The following is a 20,014-nucleotide window of genomic DNA, read 5'->3' as shown; positions in this document are numbered from 1 at the left end:
GTGCTTGGAGGCCAGAAAACTGGCCCACTGGCTCCCAATAAAAGAGAGAATCGTGTTCAAAGCGCGGACACTGACACACAAGTGCATCCATCTCACTGCTCCGACTACCTCTCACAAAGAATCCACCCCGTCGCCTCTACAAGACCAACCAGATCACCCTATACCAACATGCTCTGTGTGCCACTAGTAAAAAGAGCTACACCGGGTGGATCCAGCTTCCCATATCTCGCACCTACTCACTGGAATGCATTACCTCCCACCATCCGAAGTGAGGCCTCCCTCCTCGCTTTCCGTAAAGCAATGAAAACCATCCTCTTCTCATAAGGTCATTCGTAGCGTCATGAATACTAACCACAGTACCCACTGCTTAATCTGTATTGACAAATCAAATAAGCTGTAATGATACCTATGTCTGTGTTTGTATGCAATGTGCCATTTACTGCTACCACGTCTGTACCTCTGTAACTAAGCTCATGCAAGTAACAGCGCCTCAATGCCCTTGGGCTGCTTGCGCGCTATATAAATATATATAAATAAATAAATAAATAAATAAATAAATAGTGGGAGAACTAGTTGATGGCTTTGGTAACACTGCGACTGGTGTACTATCTTGCCCTGCTATGGAAGCACCATAAGTCTCATTAAGATTGTGCAGACATATGCTTTCCACCTCAGAAGGCAGAAGCACCACAGGTGAGCTGGGTCCCAGTGAGATGCAATCGCGCCTTTCCCACTCATTAGCCAATGTCGGGGCCATAATAGATACGTCAGATATTTCATTTAGGGGTTCCTTAAGGGTGAGCGGAGTTTGTTTGCGTGGTTTCCTGCATGATTCATTTTCTCTACAAGGTGTCAAAAAAGGCAGCTCATCATGGGTAGACCCTACCCCTCCATTTTTAGCACATAAATGAGTGCCCAAAAGAGCACCCGCACTGTCATTATGTTCAACTGACAATGATTGCAAGCTATAGGGAACAGTATTGCCATCCATTTCCCGTTCCTTAGCCAAGGACACATATAAAGTGGGAGTGATCACCTCCACGCCAGAATCGTGCATTTGAATGGGCACTGTTCCATCTAGTGCCACATTCGATTTCACATCGGAGATGCCCTTCCCACTATGTAGACTCCCCACCATTGCAAATCACCAATGCAGTCACTATTTCAATAGACCCAATTACTTCCCACCAGCAATTACAACAGGATTTACCTATAACACAGTTATCCAAATAGAGAACAAACGTATGCTGGCTATTCAAAGGTCTGCTTACTTTCATGAAATTTGGTCTTATATCCCTCCGCCGTCCACCCGCCGCACCGTCGAACAGTCGAACAGTCTGACACTTGCAGACACTTCCAGGGCGCGTGCCTGGGAGTTTTGTACTAACTGTGGCCAATCCTGAACAGGGAGGGAGGGGCTGTCGACGGTGTGTAGGGGTGGCTATGGAAAGGGGAGAGAAAGTGAAGAAGGGATATATTTAGTTACTGCAGTATCGATCATAAGACACAGCGAGTACAAGACCAAGCGAGTACAAGCGAGTACAAGCAAATGGCACTATGTGAGAGAGTTAAAATAATTACTTCCAAAGTCCAAGTCCAAGTCACAATAACCAGGCATGTTTGGAGGCACATAGCGCTTCCTCTCTGCTACTAGTCACTCCAACAGGGATCCAGGGTAGCACAATCCATGAAGATTTCCCAAATCACGAGCCAGCAGCGTTCCCAGTCCAACAGTCTGACACTTGCAAACACTTCCGGTGCGCGTGCCCGGGAGTTTTGTACTAACTGTGGCCAATCCTGAACAGGGAGGGAGGGGCTGTCGACGGTGCGTAGGGGTGGTTCCAAAGTCCAAGTCCAAGTCACAGCAACCAGGTGTGTTTGGAGGCACACGGTGCTTCCTCTCTCCTACTAGTCACTCCAACAGGGATCCAGGGTAGCACAATCTGTGAAGAATTCCCAAATCACGAGCCAGCAGCATTCCCAGTCCAACAGTCTTATCTACCACATTTACAGGCCGCCAGGGCCCTTAGGCTCGTTTGAGGAGGATATCTCCAGCCTGATAGCCAGTAATACTAAAGAATCATCTCAGATAATGATCCTTGGTGACCTCAACCTAGAACTCAACGACCCTGACGACAAACAAGCACAAGCTATAGCCAACATGCTTAATGAACATGCGTTATCCCAAAAAGGCCTCACTCCTACTCATGACAAAGGCAGGACCCTTGACTGGGTAGCCACCTCAAACTGCCAGACTGAAATTAATAATATTACCCCCCTATCCTGGGCTGACCACTTGATTGTTTACTTCTTTGTTAAGTGGCTTAATTCAAAGAAAAAATAATGGCACCCCCTCTGCCTACCAGATCAAGAAAAAACATCACAACTAATAACATCCCACCCTGTCTCCTTCCAGTGATTAATGCCCTACCAAACAATTCTAACCCAGACACGCTGGTTGACCACTATAATGAAGCTATGATCAAAATCTTAGACACCGTCGCCCCACTTAAGAACTGCAAGAGTAAACAACAAGCTCACCTGAACACTTGGTTCACCCCTCTCCTAAAAGAACTCAGAATGGAAAAAAGGAAGCTAGAAGCTATATGGCATCACACCCCCACGGTTGAAAATACATTAAAACTCAAACTCCTTGCCACTAAATACAAAAAGGAAATCATCCAAAGTAAAAAGAGGTCTATAACGAACAGATCGCTAAAGCATCCTCCAACACCAAGGAATTATTCACGATTCTACGCGAACTAGAATCCCCTGTACCTCCACCGGATAATCTACCTAAAGATAAACAATGGTGTACCAACATTCAAAATGCCTTAGCAAATAAAATAAAAACACTGCAAACCAAAATTGCGCTAAAAAGAGCCTCTCTCCCACTCATGGAAACCCTTATTGCACCCCCCCCCTAGTAACAAACCTGACTTAGCACCATTCAAATTCTCAAAAATTCTATTCATGAAACAGAAAGAATCATTGCCTCACTAAAGCCCTCAAACTGCAAAGGCGACAGCTGCCCTGCCCAAATAATCAAGGATGCAGCCAGAGATTTAGCACCCTTCATCACTAAACTCATTAACGCCTCCTTTAGGTCAAGCACAGTCCCAAGTAGCTTAAAAGAATCCTGTGTCCTACCCCTTCTTAAAAAACAATCCTTAGACTCATCCATCCCAACTAATTACAGGCCCATTACCACTGTCCCCTTTCTCCTGAAGATAATTGACAGAGTGGCCTACCTACAAATTCAAAAATACCTTGAAACAAACCAACGACTAGGCTCCCACCAATCGGGTTTCAGACCCCAACATGGCACTGAGACAGCCCTAATAGATCTCAAAGCCCAAATTGATGAACTTAACGATAAAGGAAACACAGCCATGCTACTCCTCCTTGATCTGTCGGCGGCTTTTGACTTGGTGGACCACGCAGTTTTGTGCAAACACCTAGCATCAGCAGCCCACTTTTCAAGTGAGGCTATAGTCTGGGTCCAATCATTTCTTGATAACAGAAGCATGAGAGTCTTCTCAATGACAACCTCTGCAGACCCAGTCATAACAACATGTGGCGTCCCCCAAGGCTCTTGTGTTTCGCCAACCATTTATAATATCTTCACTAAGCCTCTATTTGATAGATTGGATAGGCTGGGTATCACCTACACAAACTATGCAGATGATGCCCAGATCCTTATCCCCCTTACGGGCAATTCCATATCGGATACAGCCTTAGTGAATGAAATTTACATCCTCATTCAGGCATGGATGGCAACTCATGGCCTCTGCTTGAACGACGATAAAACGGAGATCCTAATCCTTGGCTCATGTTGAATAAACAGCCACTGCTCATTCAAAGTTAATGGGTTTATTGAAGTGAAAACACAACAGGCAGCAGACACAACCCTGTGGCACAGCTGATGCTCTCAAACTGCCTGCCTCAAACGAAAACACTCTAAATGGAACATACCTGACAGAATTCTTCATACAGAATAATGAGTGGGTAAAGTTCCATACTCATAACATAGCATATATAAACTTAACAGCTCAGCTAACAACTTAAAAAAAACGTAATGACAACTACAATGCCTTCAACATCGACGGCAACATAATCACAGTTGCCAAAGAAGTGAAGACTCTAGGCTTTTACTTGGATTCCACACTCTGCCTAAGAAAACAAGTAAATTCCTTGGCCCCATCCACTGCCTACACCGGCAAACTCATCAAAGCTTGTAGACCTTTCTTGTCACCAGCTAGCTGTGTCATTCTAGCCAATGCCCTCATCCTCTCCAAACTGGATTACTGCAATGCACTCTATGCAGGAGCCAATAAATACATCACAAACAAACTACAGACCCTGCAAAACAATGCGCTTAGAACGCCCCTGAACCTCCCCACAAGAGAGCACATCTCCAACGCCAGAAGAAATCACAATTGACTAAAAATCACTGATCGGATCCTCCTCAAAATGGTCACCTTAACCTTCAAATGTTTAAATAACACAGCACCACCACCATACCTGAAGGAAAGAATAACCAGAAAACCCACTACACACCCAACCAGAACAGTCAATTCCTACTGTCTCCAAATTCCCAGATTCCGCCTACAAAAAACAGGTGGAAATAGCTTCCCTGTAAAAGCAGCTCAGCAATGGAACACTTTACCGGTCGAATTAAGAAGAGACCAATCCTACAACAGCTTTAGGCGCAACACCCGTAACTGGCTACGGCACAATGACCAATAACCATAGCCACATATGCTCGCTCTCCACTATCTCTGTCCCAGGCAGTAATCGTACACCAACGTTTTTACCCATGCATATTTACACACCTGTAACTACACAAATTGTAACTATTACTGTAACTACCCATGCACAGACCTGTATCTATGTAAATTGCAACATTATATGCACCTGTATTTACTTATCTATGCAAATGTAAGCAAGCCTCAAGTAATCTTGCTATGTTGTGCGCACAGCTACCTAAGGGTTGAGGGCGCCGCCCTTAAATAATAAACAAACAAACAAAACAAAACTATAGTTTGTAGTTCTGTCTGGTCAGAATGCACATCAACTTCCACAGCTGAGTTGGCTCACAGGAGCTGAAAGACGTCTGATATCAAATTGAATGTGGCTGCAATGATCACGAGTAGTAGCATGCATTAACCTATGCATAGCTTATCTTTAGAGTTTACCATGCCCCAGTCTGGGCTACTTTTATCATCATAGTTTTGGTACAGGGGTGCATATCTTAAATTCATCCCCTGTGCTGCATATACTTGGCTGCCTCCACACCTGTCAAATCGGCACCTGCAAAGTCTGAACCTGCTCACTCCTACTGGTAGAGCAAGCCCTGCAGATCAAGATACTGATGCAGCAAGGCACAGATACAAACAGTGCTTTTAGCGTTGGACTCATGAAAGGGGAATCTCATCAGCAGATTGAATTACCTGCATCATTTTATTAAGTAATACAAATCTAAAAAGGAAGGGCTTTTACACACTTGCCAAATGATAATCTGTCCCACATTAAGTCCCCAGACCAGTCCTGTGTGACCCCTAGTATACTCACTAAATCACATTTGCAGCCCTGTGCATGGTCAAATTTTAATTTAGACACTAATAACTAAACTTTATGCAAAAAGCTCCATGCTACAATACTGCTTGAATCCCATAATGGTGATCTCCAAGTTCTATTTTGTCCATCTCAATGGTTGTGTTTCATTTAATTTCAACCCAGCCAGTGAACTATAATCCCGATTTCACACCCAGACACTTGGAATATGGTCTACTGCTCTCTATGTAGGTGAGCTCGATTGGAGTCGAACGCCATGTATTTACATGGTCTAGTCAGATTTCATTCTTGCTTACTGAGTGGTTTATCATCCCAATTTCATCTACAGATGCTTAATGCTCCCATGGCAAAAAGTCTCTCTTTAAGTGAGGTCCACCAAGTCACACATCTACCACACATGGAACTGCCAATGGCTGTAAATGAAGAAATACCAGCTCCTGACTACATGAAAATCCATGTATGTATAAAATGAAGCCCCTGTTTAATTGCCCCACAATAAAATAACATTTGGTTTTAGGACATTTTGTATCTGCTTCATTTACTCTTCTAGTCAGTTGTCCTTTCAGTGCGCTTATTGCTGCTGTGTCTTAGATGACTGCCATCACTGCCCTCATTCTCGTCAGCTGTGACGTCATCAACAATAAAACAAACGTGGGAAATTATTGTGCAGCACCGGCCATGCAGCAAGATACGTTTCTTTTTTTTTTTTTATTACACACTTTTATCACCCGCGTGGGAAACTAAACAGGAACTAAGAGGTGAGGAGGCGGGGAAGGAAAGGAGGAGCAGAGAAGGGAAGGGTTGCTGGCTAGCAGCAACCCAGGCTGCTCAGAACCCGGGCTTGAACCAGAGAATGCAACTCATCTTCCGAGCTTCCTGATTGGCCAGCACCCCCTTCCAGGGTGCTAATGAAAAGAAAAGCATAATGCACATGTTACATTTGTACTCCGGATTGGTCAGTGCAATACCCAGGTGACCGGAACACTCATAGGGCCTCATTACACGAACGGCGGTAACCATGGCGCTATTAGCGCCATGGTTGCTGCCGGTATTTTACCGATTCCGCCTTGGTGAATGGGGGAATTACCGCCCCATTCCAAGGTTGGCGGGGTGGTAATTCCCCATTCACCAAGGCCCTTCCCCATTCCCATTTGAGCCCCCATAGGATTCAATGAGAATGGGGAAGGTGCAAATAACGGTACCGCTATTGGCGGTACCGTTATTTGCCCTGAAGTCCCTCAGCGGGTCCCTTCCTTAACGTGTGGTCTGGCCATACTTTAAGGACGGGAACCGCTGAGGGACCTCGTAGTATGGTGCTAAGGGATTACCGGCACCGGTGCCCTTACCGATGCCGGTAATCCCTTAGCGCCATCCGTGTAATGAGGCCCACAGTAATGGAAATCCCCTCTCCTTGCACCAGACTCTGTTTGGCCCATTTGTCCACCGCTCCTACTGGCGCTGCATCTTCCAAAAGGTATGCTCCATTGCTGGTAACTTGTTTTGGATTCCCTGTACTTGAGTGCCATTTCTTGCTTGGTGCGCCCAGCACACAGCTCCTTCCCATGACCCTCCCCTCCCCAATGTCCCTCGCCCCCTTCCTTCCCACAGTGCTGTGGATTTCCCACTGCACTACCCACATGACCGGAACAGCCGGACTTTGGAGGCTTCCCCAGGGCAGCTTTGCCCAGGAAGCCAGCTCAGCGCCATGGCAAAGGGCGCCTCCGTGGGGCACCTGCATCATCCGTTTGCCTGCTCGCCCTGGGCGTCCCAGCCAGGCCCTGAAAAGCTGTCTGCAGACAACTCCAGGTAAGAAAGGAATATTTTAGTTGCATAGCCAGTGCAGCATTTTTAATGCTTGACACTGTCTTGTATCTACCAAAACTGTTGCATTATGACAGTAGTTTCCTTAACTCCATGCTGCACTTATGATTTTTCCATTTAGCTTCATTTTTGGAGTATACTCACTGTTTTTGAATTTAGCCGCCTCTTTTTTGAAAATCAGATTTTATTGGCATTTAGGTTATAACATCATGAAGTAACAGTCAAACAATACTACTTAGTTTCAATTATGACATCCCCCCCCTTCTTAGCCATGGCTCGTTCCGTTTGTTACTACATCAGAAATTGGATGCACTTTAAGTCTCTTAACTCCCCATTCCGGGTAGCTCTAGCATGTGCGCTAAAATGTTGGGTGTGTTCGCCTCCACAGTTCATTGTTCATCACAAGCAACATGTCCTTTGAATACAGTGCCCCTCCCCCAAACCCATATACTATCCAGTCCCTCCTGTCATGATTCCCCCATCACATCAACCAGACCTACCATATTTTTCAAAAAAGGGGAGCCACATTCCCTCAATGTTAGACCTGGATTCATCTATGAGATGAGCTAGATATTCCATATCATAAATTGCACAGACTTTAGAGATCCACTCTTTCTCCCATGACATTCGTGGACTTTTCCATCTTTGGGCCAGGCAGCAACTGGCCGCCACCAACATTACCGGAAACATATGGCCTTGTGTCTCATCGTGGTCCCCTTCCATATCCACCCCAAAGAGGAGGAGCCATGGGGACGGGGCCCTTTCTATCCCATCCACCTCCTTAATCCAGGACAGGACCTCTCCCCAGTACGTTTGTACCACCGACCACTTCCACCACATGTGTACATAGTCCCCCATTTCAGTATGACACTTCCAACAGTGCGGGATGTATCCCTCCCTAATCTGGGCTATTCTCTGTGGGGGATGGTGCCATCTGTTCAGCAGTTTCAGGGCCTGGTGTCGGTACTGGAGCGAGACCGTTGAGCGGTTGGCCCGTCTGCACATGATGGTCCACCTCCTGTCATCAATATCCTCACCTAGATCCTGTCCCCACTTCACCCGTGCGGGGTCACCAGAAGCAAGAGTTTATATAGTCTAGATATCACTCCTTGGATCCCTTCTGTGAAATCAAGAATTTCTCAAATTCTGTTAGTTTCCCCCTAAAGGTATCCCCACATCTGGCTTCAGTGAGGGCCCCCTTTAACTGCAGGTAACGAAAGGGCGAGAGGTTATTCAACCCCAAGGCATCCTCCAGCTCCTTTACTGACATGAAGGCTCCTCCCACCCACAACTGTCCCGCCCTGCTAAGACCAGCCTCGTACCACTGTTGATACGCTTGTGGTTCTGCAATCCCGTCAGTAAGCAGGGGAGCCCAGATAAAACTCAAGGGCGAAGGCCATGTCGTGAGCCATCTATATTTGCCACCCTCCTTCCACATGGACCACAACACACCCAACACTGGGTGTTGCAGGACCCTTCCCGGAATTTTTTGGCATTTTTTTATATAGCGCTACAAACCCTCAGGTATCTGAGCACTGCTTATTATTACCCACGGTGTGTGGTGCTCATTTATCGACCTCGGAAGGATGAAAGGCTGAGTTTGGCCTTGCCGGGATTCGAACCTGCGTTAGCAAGCTCTGCACGGGTGTCACAGCGAGCGCTCTATTCGCTGTGCCACTTGACCGACAGGAATGCCTGTCTTGGAGACACACAGCCATTCGTCTAATGTGACCGGGGCTAGGACCTCATTGTCCATTGCCACCCATTGCTTCCCAGACCCCGGAGGGAAGTGATCCACTAAGTTCCTCAACTGAGACGCCCTAGAATGCATTTCTAGATCTGGGAGTCCCACACCCCTTCCTACTTTGGTCTCGTTAGTACCTCGTAAGAGATCCTGTGATTTTTACCCACCCAGAGGTAGCGTAACAGGGCCCATCTAACTTCCATCAGAAACGGCTTGGGCACCGGAGTCTGGAGCATTTGAAAAAAAAATAAGAATTTGGGTAGGATTATCATTCTCACCGAATTGAGGCACGCCATCCATGAGAACCCCAATCCCGCCCACCGCTCGATATCCCGCCTCACCGCCGACCAAAGAGGGAGCAAGTTGCTGGCGAATAGGTACCCAGGGCTCTGTGTCACCTGAGTCCCGAGGTAACAAAACCTGTCTCTCCGTATGGTAAAGGGGAGCCCCTCCAAGTATTTCCCTTCGGTTTCCGATAGATTCCCTGCCATGAACGCCACTGACTTCCCCAGGTTAACCTTAAAGCCTAACAAGTTTCCATATTGCTCCAGACTCTTCAACACGTGGCATCTCCCAATCATTCCGGATAGATGCCGCCCATGGTTCTATCACCAATGCATATATAAGCGGGGACAAGGGGCAGCCCTGCTGCGTGCCCCTCCCCAGAAGAAACAACCCTGATTCTTTTCCATTCACCACAACCTTCGCATAGGTGTTAGCGTATAGGGCTGACATCCAACCCAACAATCTCGGGCCCATCCCCAGGGATGAGAAAACCTCCCCCATGAAGGCCCAGCTCACCCTATCTAAGGCCTTTTCGGCATCCAAGGACAGCAGAAGAGCCCCCTTTTCACGCACAACCCTTGTGGTCAACACATGAAGGGTCTTTCTCATGCTGTCAGCTCCCTGCCTGTTCAGCATGAATCCCACCAGATCTGGGTGGATCAATCGGGGAAGGTATCTCTCCAGACGCGTTGCCAGAATTCTATCAAATATCTTTGCATCCACGTTTAGGAGGGAGATGGGCCTATAGAAACTACATTCCTCCGGGTCTTTCCCTGGCTTGGGTATCACGACCATCAAGGCCTGAAGAAATGTCAGTGGTATCATGTCCTGTCCCCTAATCTGATTAAACAGCTTGGCCATTGGTTTCACCAGGATGGCTTGCTATTGTTTAAAAAAGTTGGCCGTATAGCTATCCCCCCTGAGGCCTTCCCAGTCTTCAGCCTTTTAATAGCTCATTCCACATCTTCCTCTGATATCTCCCCGTCCAGGGCCTCCTGTTCTAAGACCGTAAGTTTGGGAAGGGGGTGCCTAGCCAGATAACCACGAATCTCCTCCGTTTCGTATACAGTTCTTTATAGAAATCCGCAAAGGATCACACTACCTTCTCCCCCTCTTTAGAGATCCTCCCCTCTCAGTCTCGAATACCTTCCACCCTCCTCTCCAACCTACAACCTCTAGTTCTATGTGCCAGTATGGTCCCCACGCCAGTGCTTAATTTGTAAAAAAATAAGTGCCAGTGCCCAAAGAATCCTGGATCACTAATGCCAGCCCCGGCGGTGCTGCAGTGCCAGCAGCCCGGCTCAGTGCTAGATCGGCCCACAACTTCCCATCATACTGCTACTGTTCCATGTCACATGTTTAGCGCTGCAGCATCTGCTGACACAGGCTAGTAGTGGGATGGATGTGGAAGAAGCACACTTATCTATCTTTGTTTATTTCACAACTTATTTTATTACATGCTTTAAATCACTGAAAGTACTGTGGGAGTAACTAGATTTTTCAGATTGGCATTGTCTTGCATTGTGGGAGTTATAGTTTAACATTAAAACCACAATGATATTCTTTCGGCTTAACGTGTTGTTATAAGGATTTACATGCCGTCATGTGGCTTTAATTAGAAATGTGTGTTTTTTGTAAGTAAACTCTACAAGACATTATTACTGTGTAGACCTTGAAATCCAACTATTTGAGCCAAGGTTTGTGATCCTTGTCAGACTCCTTTCCCCCTCGATATCCCCTGCTATGACCTAGGATATGGCCACTGGCCACTGCATGTCTTTTCTATGTGTGTTTCTTATTCATATTGAAGTGGAGGTTATGTTCAGGATAGCCCTCTTATCTTCTGCCTCAGCACCCGTAGTGCTGCCTTGCACATAAAGAGCAGCACAGGCACCATGCACACTTCACCGCCTGACAAAGGTCCTGCTGCTACGCAGAAGGCAACTGGGCTAAAACCTTACAATGAACACGCTTAGGGGTTCTCCAAGCCACGGTAGGGGGCGCTAGAGGGACATCCCACATAGCGGGACGCCCCTCTGGCCACCCCCACCCCTCTACAGGGTCTCTCCACCCCTCCCGCAGGAAGGGGGGGGGAGTCAGTTCTTAGGGCACGAGCTTCCGGCTCGCCCTGGGGACTGCTTATAAGCTGGGGAGGGACTGGAGCCCGGTCTCTTTCCAGTGCCTCCCCAGCTTGAATTGAAAATAGAAAATGAAATTGAAATAGAAAATGAATGAGACTTTAGGGGAAATGTTAACATTACTAAGGGCATTGGTTTTACCTGCACCAACTACACCCAGCACAGTATTACAATATTGGGGGAAGTGTGGGGAACACCACCACAGCCGCCGGCGGTCGGTGGGACCAGTGGGACATCGGTTGGACTCCCCCAACCTAGTCCTCTGGCTTTGCAGAACCAGACTGTTTTTGGGGGCACAGGGTTACAGGTGCTAGCCGGGGAAAGTGTGGTTGCCTCTGGTTCAGAGCTAGGCCAGCAGTCTGGAGGCAGGGCAGGTGACAACGCTGAGAGCAGCACTACGAGTACAATCTTAAGTGGAGTGGCGCTTGTACCACCAGCAGCAACACCTGCCACAATGGCTACCCAGTTGCCAGTGGGAACAGGGGGCCCAACCACCAAGGTAAATGTACCTAGCAAAGGGGGAGCTGAGGGTACTATCCAGCGGGTTGCAATCGCGCCCTTAATAACTGATAGTTCTGCATCAGCATGGCATATCCCTTTGGAATTCAAGCTGAGGATTTGGGCAAGGGAGCAATTTGACATTTTTTGCATATTAGAAACCGAGAATGCGGGACCAGATTTTAATCTTAGCAGGGAGGAGGAGAAGAAAAGGCAGAGGAGAGCCAAGCCAGAAGAGAATATACAGAACTGGGAACTAGCTTTTGACCTCTTGTCAGCAGTCTGGTTAGAAAAATTCCCTACCGATGGCCAGGCATTGATCACATACAAAAGGGGGATTACGATGGAGTACAGGCAATATGGGACCACAGGTTGGATTGACGATGATAGGGCATTTAGGAGAAAAATGGCCTTAATACCAGAAATTACTTGGGATCAGAAGGATATGGAGGCATGGGTACACTTCATGGGAGGTAAGAATAGGACCAGCAGGCCTAATGATGCGCTGTATCCTGGATCTAAGAAGCCATGGTATGCAAAAGGGGAGCACAGTAAGAAGAATGACTGGCGGCCCTTTCAATCACCCCCCCAGGACAGAAAGGGGGGGGGTATCGGGGACACAAGGGCCACATGGCAGGTAAGGCATGTCGGTCATTCAATAAAGGGTCCTGCACTTGGGGGCCCAAGTGCAAGTTCCCCCATCAGTGTTTCAAGTGTGGAGGTAACCACCCTATCACATCCTGCTTTAAGGCAGAGGGGGCTCCAAGGGCAGGGGGACAGCATAAAGGTGTCCAGTGACGGGGGGCTGGCAATGTGCCCATCCCCAGTGGACAAACGGGTGCTCTGGGAATTTTTGCAGGAGCACCCACGAAGGGGGGGACAGGGATTTGTTGTGGGAAGGTTTTTCTGAGGGGTTTAAGATCCCCTATGGGGGTCCCTTGACAGGGCGGATGGCAAGGAACTTGCCATCCGCACTCAACCAACCCAAGGTGGTGACACAAAAAATTGACAAGGAGCGGCAATTGGGCCGGGTGGCGGGCCCTTTTTCAAACCCCACCCAGCCCCAACTGTATTATCTCACCCCTTGGAATTGTGCCCAAAAAGGAGAAAGGCAGGTTTAGGCTGATCCACCACCTTTCCTACCCAAAAGGAGACTCTGTGAATGACTGGCTGGACCAGGACCGGTGCTCGGTACACTATGCCTCATTCAATCAGGCCATGCTCATGGTCGCGGCCACAGGGCGGCGGGCACTCTTAGCGAAGGTGGATATTGAGTCTGCATTTAGACTTCTACCGGTACACCCGGATAGCTTTCACTTGTTGGGGTTTCATTGGGAGGGGCAGTTCTATGTGGACAAATGCATGCCTATGGGCTGCTCAATTTCTTGTGCTTATTTTGAGGCATTTAGCACTTTTTTGGAGTGGGCAGCACGCAAGGTGGAAAAAAGGGGCGACATGATCCATTATCTGGATGATTTCATGTTTATGGGTCAGGAGGGATCCAAGGATTGTGGGCTCGCTTTAACTTCCTTTCAGAGCTTGATGGCCAGGATGGATGTTCCACTGGCGCCTGAGAAAACACAGGGACCCACAGAGGTGCTGACTTTCCTGGGCATTGAGATAGATACCAGGAAGGGGTCTTGCAGGCTGCCACACGAGAAGGTGTCTGAGCTGCTTGAGGAAATTGAAGCTGTTTTAGCAAAAGGCAGGACTACATTGGAAGGGGTGCAGCAGCTGTTGGGAAAATTGAACTTCGTAGCCAAGGTTATCCCGGCCGGTAGGGTCTTCGCCCGCAGGTTAGCCAGGGCCACAGCGGGGGTTACGCTGCCCCACCACCACATCCGCCTGGGGGCAGGTTTGAAGGAGGATCTACGCATGTGGCGGGCTTTTCTCGCTGATTTCAATGGGGTAGTTTTGTGGAGGAGCCCTTGGCAAACCAGCGAGGAACTGCAGCTGTACTCCGATGCTTCAGGAAGTGAAGGTTTTGGGGTTATTTTGGGCCAGGAGTGGTGTGCCCAGAGATGACCAGGGCAGTGGCACAAGAAGGGCAGGACTAAAAACATAATGGCTCTGGAGCTATTTCCCATTGTCCTGGCCCTTATGCTTGTGGCCCAGGCAACTGGGCAACAGCAGGGTACGTTTTTGGTGCGATATCAAAGCTGTGGTCCAGGCCATTAACTTGCAGTCGGCCTCTTGCCCTGCGGTGTTGAGCCTACTCAGGAGATTGGTGGAGGCATGTTTAAGAAGGAACATTGAATTCAGGGCACGGCATGTACAGGGTGTTGTAAACGTGGCGGCTGACGCTCTCTCTCGATTTCAGTGGCGCAAGTTCCGGGCAGCACACCCGACTGCAAAGAAGGAGGGGGTGGCGTTCAGGGACGAATGGTGGCAACTGGTGACGTGGACCAGGCGCTCTGGAACTAAGGGGAGCGGTCGCTCACACCAGGCGTTAAATCCCGGTACCGCCAGTGCTACGGTAAGTTTATCAGCATGATTAGGGATCAAGAAATTGCTGGAGTTTCCCTGGAAGAACAGGTGGGGGCATTTGTTGTCTGGGCTAATAGTAACAAGCAGGTGTTGGGCAACGGGCCACCTGGCGGCCATTGCTTTCCACAGCAAATTGCAAGGGTTGTGTGATCCAACCAAAGGGTTTGTGGTACACACAGCCTTGAAGGGATGGGGCCGGGTGGAGGGGCCCAAACAGGACACGCAGAAACCCATTAGCCTTGACTTGCTGGAGAAATTACTGAATGCACTGCCTATGATATGTTTTGATGGTTTCGAGGTGGCACTGCTCAGGGCAGCATTTTCACTGGCATTCTTTGGGGCCTTTAGGATTAGTGAACTGGTGGCAGCAGGAAAAGGAGATCTCTCTGGTAGGGCACTGGCATGGGGTGATGTACAGTTCAGGCCAGAGGGGGACAAGTGGGTCTTAACGATCAAACTGCGCTTTTGTAAAACAGACCAAACCGGAAGAGGGAAGTTGGTGGTACTTCACCAATCCACCAATCCAGCGGCGGCAGCTGCTACCCGGTCACTTTGTTGAGAAGGTACATGACTGTGAGAGCCCAGCGTCCAGGCCCCCTCCTGATGCACGAAAACGGCACTCCTCTCACCAACTACCAGTTTAGGAAGATTTTATCAAGCACCTTGGGGGCAGTGGGGATTAAGGGGCAGGGCTGGTCCTCTCACAGTTTTCATATAGGTGCAGCCACTTCTGCCTTTTTACAGGGCATGCCTGGACCTGCCATTCAGAGAATAGGGAGATGGCAGTCTAAGCGCTTCCAGCTTTATGTGAGGCCACAGAACAGGCAACCCGGGCCACGTGGGACATAGGGTGGAGCTGATGCATGGAATAATGGACGGATTTGAGGTTGTTGGACTTGTGTTTTCCATGTTTTGTTTGTTCTGACCAATTTTTCTTTTGCCCTGAACAAATAATAATTTATGGATTTGTACCCACAGATGAGAGCATATGGATGGTAGGCCATTCCTTTATAAGAAGGGCAGAGGCCGCGGCCCGCCAATGGCACCTGGGCCTCAACCTGGGAATGGAAAGGAGCAAAGTGGTCTGGTTGGGCACGTCAGGGATGCGGTGGCACTCACTGTTACCCGCGGTGCACAGACGGTTGCAGTGGAAGCCTGCGCCCAGGGTGCTGGTGGTGCACCTAGGTGGCAATGACCTGGCCATTATGGGTAGGGGGCGATTGTGGGCCCAAATACAGGTCGGCCTCCGGGCCCTGGCACAGGAGTTGCCGGGCACCGAAATCATCTGGTCAGAGGTTGTGCCCAGGCTGCAGTGGCGGGGGACGGACTCGCACAGGGGTATGGAGAAGTCCCGACGCAGGCTCAACAAGGGAATTGAGAGGTTTGCAAAGGCAGAGGGGTTTGGTTTCGTGAGGCACACATGCCTGAATTTGCTTCCTTCCCACTATGCGATGGACGGGGTACATCTGTCAAATAAAGGGAACGATCTGTTCCTCACAGCCATCCTGGAGGCCCTGCTGAAGGTTGGTGCAGCTAGTAACATGGTAAGTTTGAAGGGAGCATGGGGGCATTGGGGGCGGCGGAAGGGCCACCCCCAAAGCGTGGCGGAGTTCGGGGCAGTCCTAGCCAGGGAGGAGAGTACGCCGCGGCTTGAACCGTGGGCAGGTTTCCCGATGGCCGCACGCAAGCCAAAATCAGACGAAGGGCACTGAGTCCCTTAGGGACACTTGAGATTCCTCACCTTCAAGATTCAGTGACCCGAGGAGGAAGTTCTCCGTGCAGTACAAAGCTTGAGCGTATGTCCGGTGCCTTGTGGAAGCCAGAGGCGGCAAGGGGACACCGAGAACATTCAGCAGTAGAACTTTGCCCTGCTTTTGGGCCACTTTGAAAGTATGGTTGTGAACCATGATGTTTGTGGGCTGGGACTGCCCCCGTGTTGTATCCTCCAATAAATTGTGACCTGTTGTTTCCAAATGTAAAACCAGTGTCTGTCTTTCTGTCAGTTAGTAGGTAGGTCCTTAGGTATGTTTCTTCCTCGCAACAGGAGGGGTGGGGTGGCCAATGGGGGCTGACACCGCTAAGCTTCAGAGCGGCCAAATGACTCCATGTCCCCTCCGGACAGCAGTTTACTAATCCGGGACTTTCCTTGTCACAACCCTGTGGTAAGTAGCAGATGCGTAATTCCAATGTGTCCAATGGGGGAATTAAACAGGAAACCTGTATCCCCAGCACCATTACAATACACCCCAGGTTGGGGTTAGGAGTGCCCGGTGACCTGGCGTCACCTGATCCTACCAAGGACGTTACTTCACCCCCACATGTTCATAACCGCTACTGTTGAACATGGTCAGGTTACGTTTGAATTGATGTTTGGTGCGCAAGTGAACTGACAACGTAATGCTATACACACATTACACGCCTACTTACCCATTCTGCACTTCCTCGTAGAATCGTTCGCCTTCCAGTTTCTGGACAAATACCCGGGTGCACTAATGCATGCTGCCTCGATTAAACTTAGGCCACGTCACCTTTCATATATAACCAAGAGCATGTCTCTGCTCGGGTTGGTTGATTTCAAAAGACAGCCAAAACAGAGATCAGCAGGCACTTGCTGAGACTGCCCACGGTTCATCTGTTTCACTCGGGGACATGCCGCTCACGAACGAATACAGACAAGCAGTGCCTCCTCTCGGCCGCTCACGCATGTACGCTGATAATAGGTCATACTTGCACCACCATACTTCAAACGAGGCTGTTACATTACTTCTTAACCCGGTTATGTTTCTAATGGGGGCACTAGCCCATTAGCCCAACTTCCAAGCCCAGGGTCCATATGTTACAAGGCTAGTAGACTGCTCATGGGAAGATTTTGGCATTTCTTAGCAGGGTCACTACACCCTGACGTTTCCCTTGGCCATGCGTGAGAAGGACACCCCGTCCTTGTTTTTGTTTTCCATTTGGACTCTGGGACTTGTATTTTTCCTAAATTTGAAATGGGGAAAAGACAAAACTACAAGTTGCAGATAACGGGACTGCGTGGCCTTCTTACGCATGGCCGCTGGAAACTAGAGAGCTGTGGATTTTTTATTTATTTTAATTGTTTTTTTTTTATTTTACAGTTTGTTTGAATGGCTTCCTGATAACACACACACACTGATATTCAGAGAGGACAAGGTCTCGTGTATTTATGCATATACTGCAGTGTTGCTCAATTGAGCGTTTTCTCTTAAGGTGTGAAACTTGTTCTCATGGGTGTGATATTTGCAACAGACGAGTAAGACTCCATCCAGGATATGCATTTGTGGTCTGAGGTTGGAGACTGCAGCTCTGCATGCTGGGACTTGTAGTCATGTGTGTTCCTATTATATCCGTTGGCACACGCCCAGTTCGTCAGATTGTGATTTAATATTTGACGCACACTTGTGCTGTAAAGTGTGAGGTTGTCGGGATCACAGTCCGGGGCCCAGGTTGCAATGCTGATAATCCAGTTTCACGCTCCCAAAACTGTCTGCCATTCTCACCCTGTGTGTGTTTTCCACTTTCTTCCTGCCACCAACCTCCATACTTCAGACACACATACCAGTAAAATGCACACCGAATTTTTCAGGACAGTCGGCATGATTTGAACGGGACAACAGCAGCATTTCGCAGTGTGTCTGTACCTCTCCTTGACACCCCTTTCACACTCTGGCAGATTACCTTTTTATAAACGTTGGCATCGAGTACTCGCAGTTTTTGTTTTAAAATTAAAGCTAATCAAAACCACAACTCCCAGAATGCAGTCTTTTGTTAAACGAAAGCCAAGGTCTGGAAACGAGTTCTCCTGTTGACATGTGGTTATCCAGTAACTTACGTGAGACAGTAACAGCATTGCTGTGCACGAACTGCTATGCAGTACCTGCACCTCGAGGTGACTGACTGTGGCTCCAGGTGGGGGGAGTCACGCGGTATGGGCGCGTACTTTGCCAAATGACCTAGAAAATGGTTTGGGATCACCCCTCCCTTTTCCTTGGGGTATGACTTTTATTCCTGGAGTTACAAGTTCAAGAATGTAAAGGTGGGGGAGGGGGAGACAGGATTTGAATATTATGGTGGATGTATGGGACTCTCACTGATCTGATTGGTCGACACAGGGGCCCACAGCAGTTGCTCTACAGTCAAGTCTGGAATACTGCTTTTATTACATGCTCACGGGTGACACCCAGACCGATGGCCACATAAGAGTCGGTCATGCACTTCCCCATGGGACCAAGGAAAGAGGGTTTCAGCAAAAGCCTGCAAGGATCCAACATGCCTGTGCTCTTTGCCACTGCCTCATTGCTCATCTGACTCGCTTTGCTGCTGTGCACGTGCCCTCCGTGGCATGCCTCTGCAAGCATGGCTCAGGGCTCTCCTATCAAGGAGGTACAGAGGCAGGCCCTCATCGGTTGGGCAAACCCATAATGCTGCTCCTGGCTGCCTGCCATGATGGGCAGCATTTACTAACTGTTACTGGCTTTATTACCCGCGGTATGCGCGTTTCACAGATTGTAACCAGCGTCCAGATGACTTAGGGCTTGGAGGGCTTTATAAATGTCCAAAATCCCACCAATTTCATACTGACCTCGAAGCCGAATGCTCATTCTTCAAGCCCACCTAAAACGTGCACATACGCTGCCTCTCCAACCTTTTAGCACTTATGCTACCACACCCATGCGTCCCTCATGGAACCTTCTTCAAATCTAGCCTTGCACTTGCCACCAGCTGGCCCTTATTATTTATCTTTTATTCTACTAACCCTGTACTGTATTTTCCCATCTCCCTTTCCCCCTTGCACTTTTCCCTTCCCCTCTACCCTTGCACTTGCGCAATCTGAATGACACCTGGCCTAGTAGGATCGTTGTCTGTCTCCCCTTTGTTCCCCCCCTACCTAGTCGCACCTTGAATCACTTGTGTATAGGCGCGTTACAAATGCCATATCATATTATATCATAGCCTGAAAGTACAACCCAATTACCACAACACCATAGGACATATCCCTCACCCCAGGCGCAAGGACAGACAGTGGGGTGTCGGGCTTCTTACCGGTAGCCATCGATGCAGCAGCTGCTCCCCAATCTCACGTCGCTCCAATTCAAACGTGGCTGAATGCAGGCTGATGCAGATGCTTGTCTGAAGGCAGGCAGCGTGACGTTCACCCCCTCAGGCGAAAAATACAACCATTTCTCCTGCGCACAGCTTCCTATGAAAATTCCTCCTCCCCTTCACCTCTCTCCAAGCCGTTCCCTGAAGCAGATAAAGTCTCTCTCTTGCTTCCATTCAAGAGTCCACCCACAACAATGTTATTGCGAGAGAGCAGAGCACGGCGCCATGCTGGCAGGTAGCTGGGGCACTGTCAGCATGGCCTCAGTGAGCGATTGCATTCGTGAAAGAAAGTTAACCCTTACGTGTTAACTTTCTTTGATGAATGCCTTTATCCCCTGGG

At 48.8% G+C, this 20,014-nt stretch overlaps 1 long non-coding RNA gene across 1 annotated transcript in view; it reads right to left on the bottom strand.

Annotated features, from left to right (window-relative positions):
- Positions 1-19,749, bottom strand: part of LOC138564981 (uncharacterized) — a 32,740-nt gene extending 12,991 nt beyond the window's left edge. The window contains exon 1 of the long non-coding RNA XR_011300955.1: positions 19,615-19,749. This is a non-coding gene — a long non-coding RNA (uncharacterized lncRNA). The remainder of the gene's footprint in view (positions 1-19,614) is intronic.
- Positions 19,750-20,014: the final 265 nt, after the last annotated feature.

The sequence above is a fragment of the Ambystoma mexicanum genome, chromosome 1p, assembly GCF_040938575.1.
Source record: "Ambystoma mexicanum isolate Mex_15411 chromosome 1p, UKY_AmexF1_1, whole genome shotgun sequence".
NCBI classification, from domain to species: domain Eukaryota; kingdom Metazoa; phylum Chordata; class Amphibia; order Caudata; family Ambystomatidae; genus Ambystoma; species Ambystoma mexicanum.
This window is presented reverse-complemented; position numbering and strand designations above follow the sequence as displayed.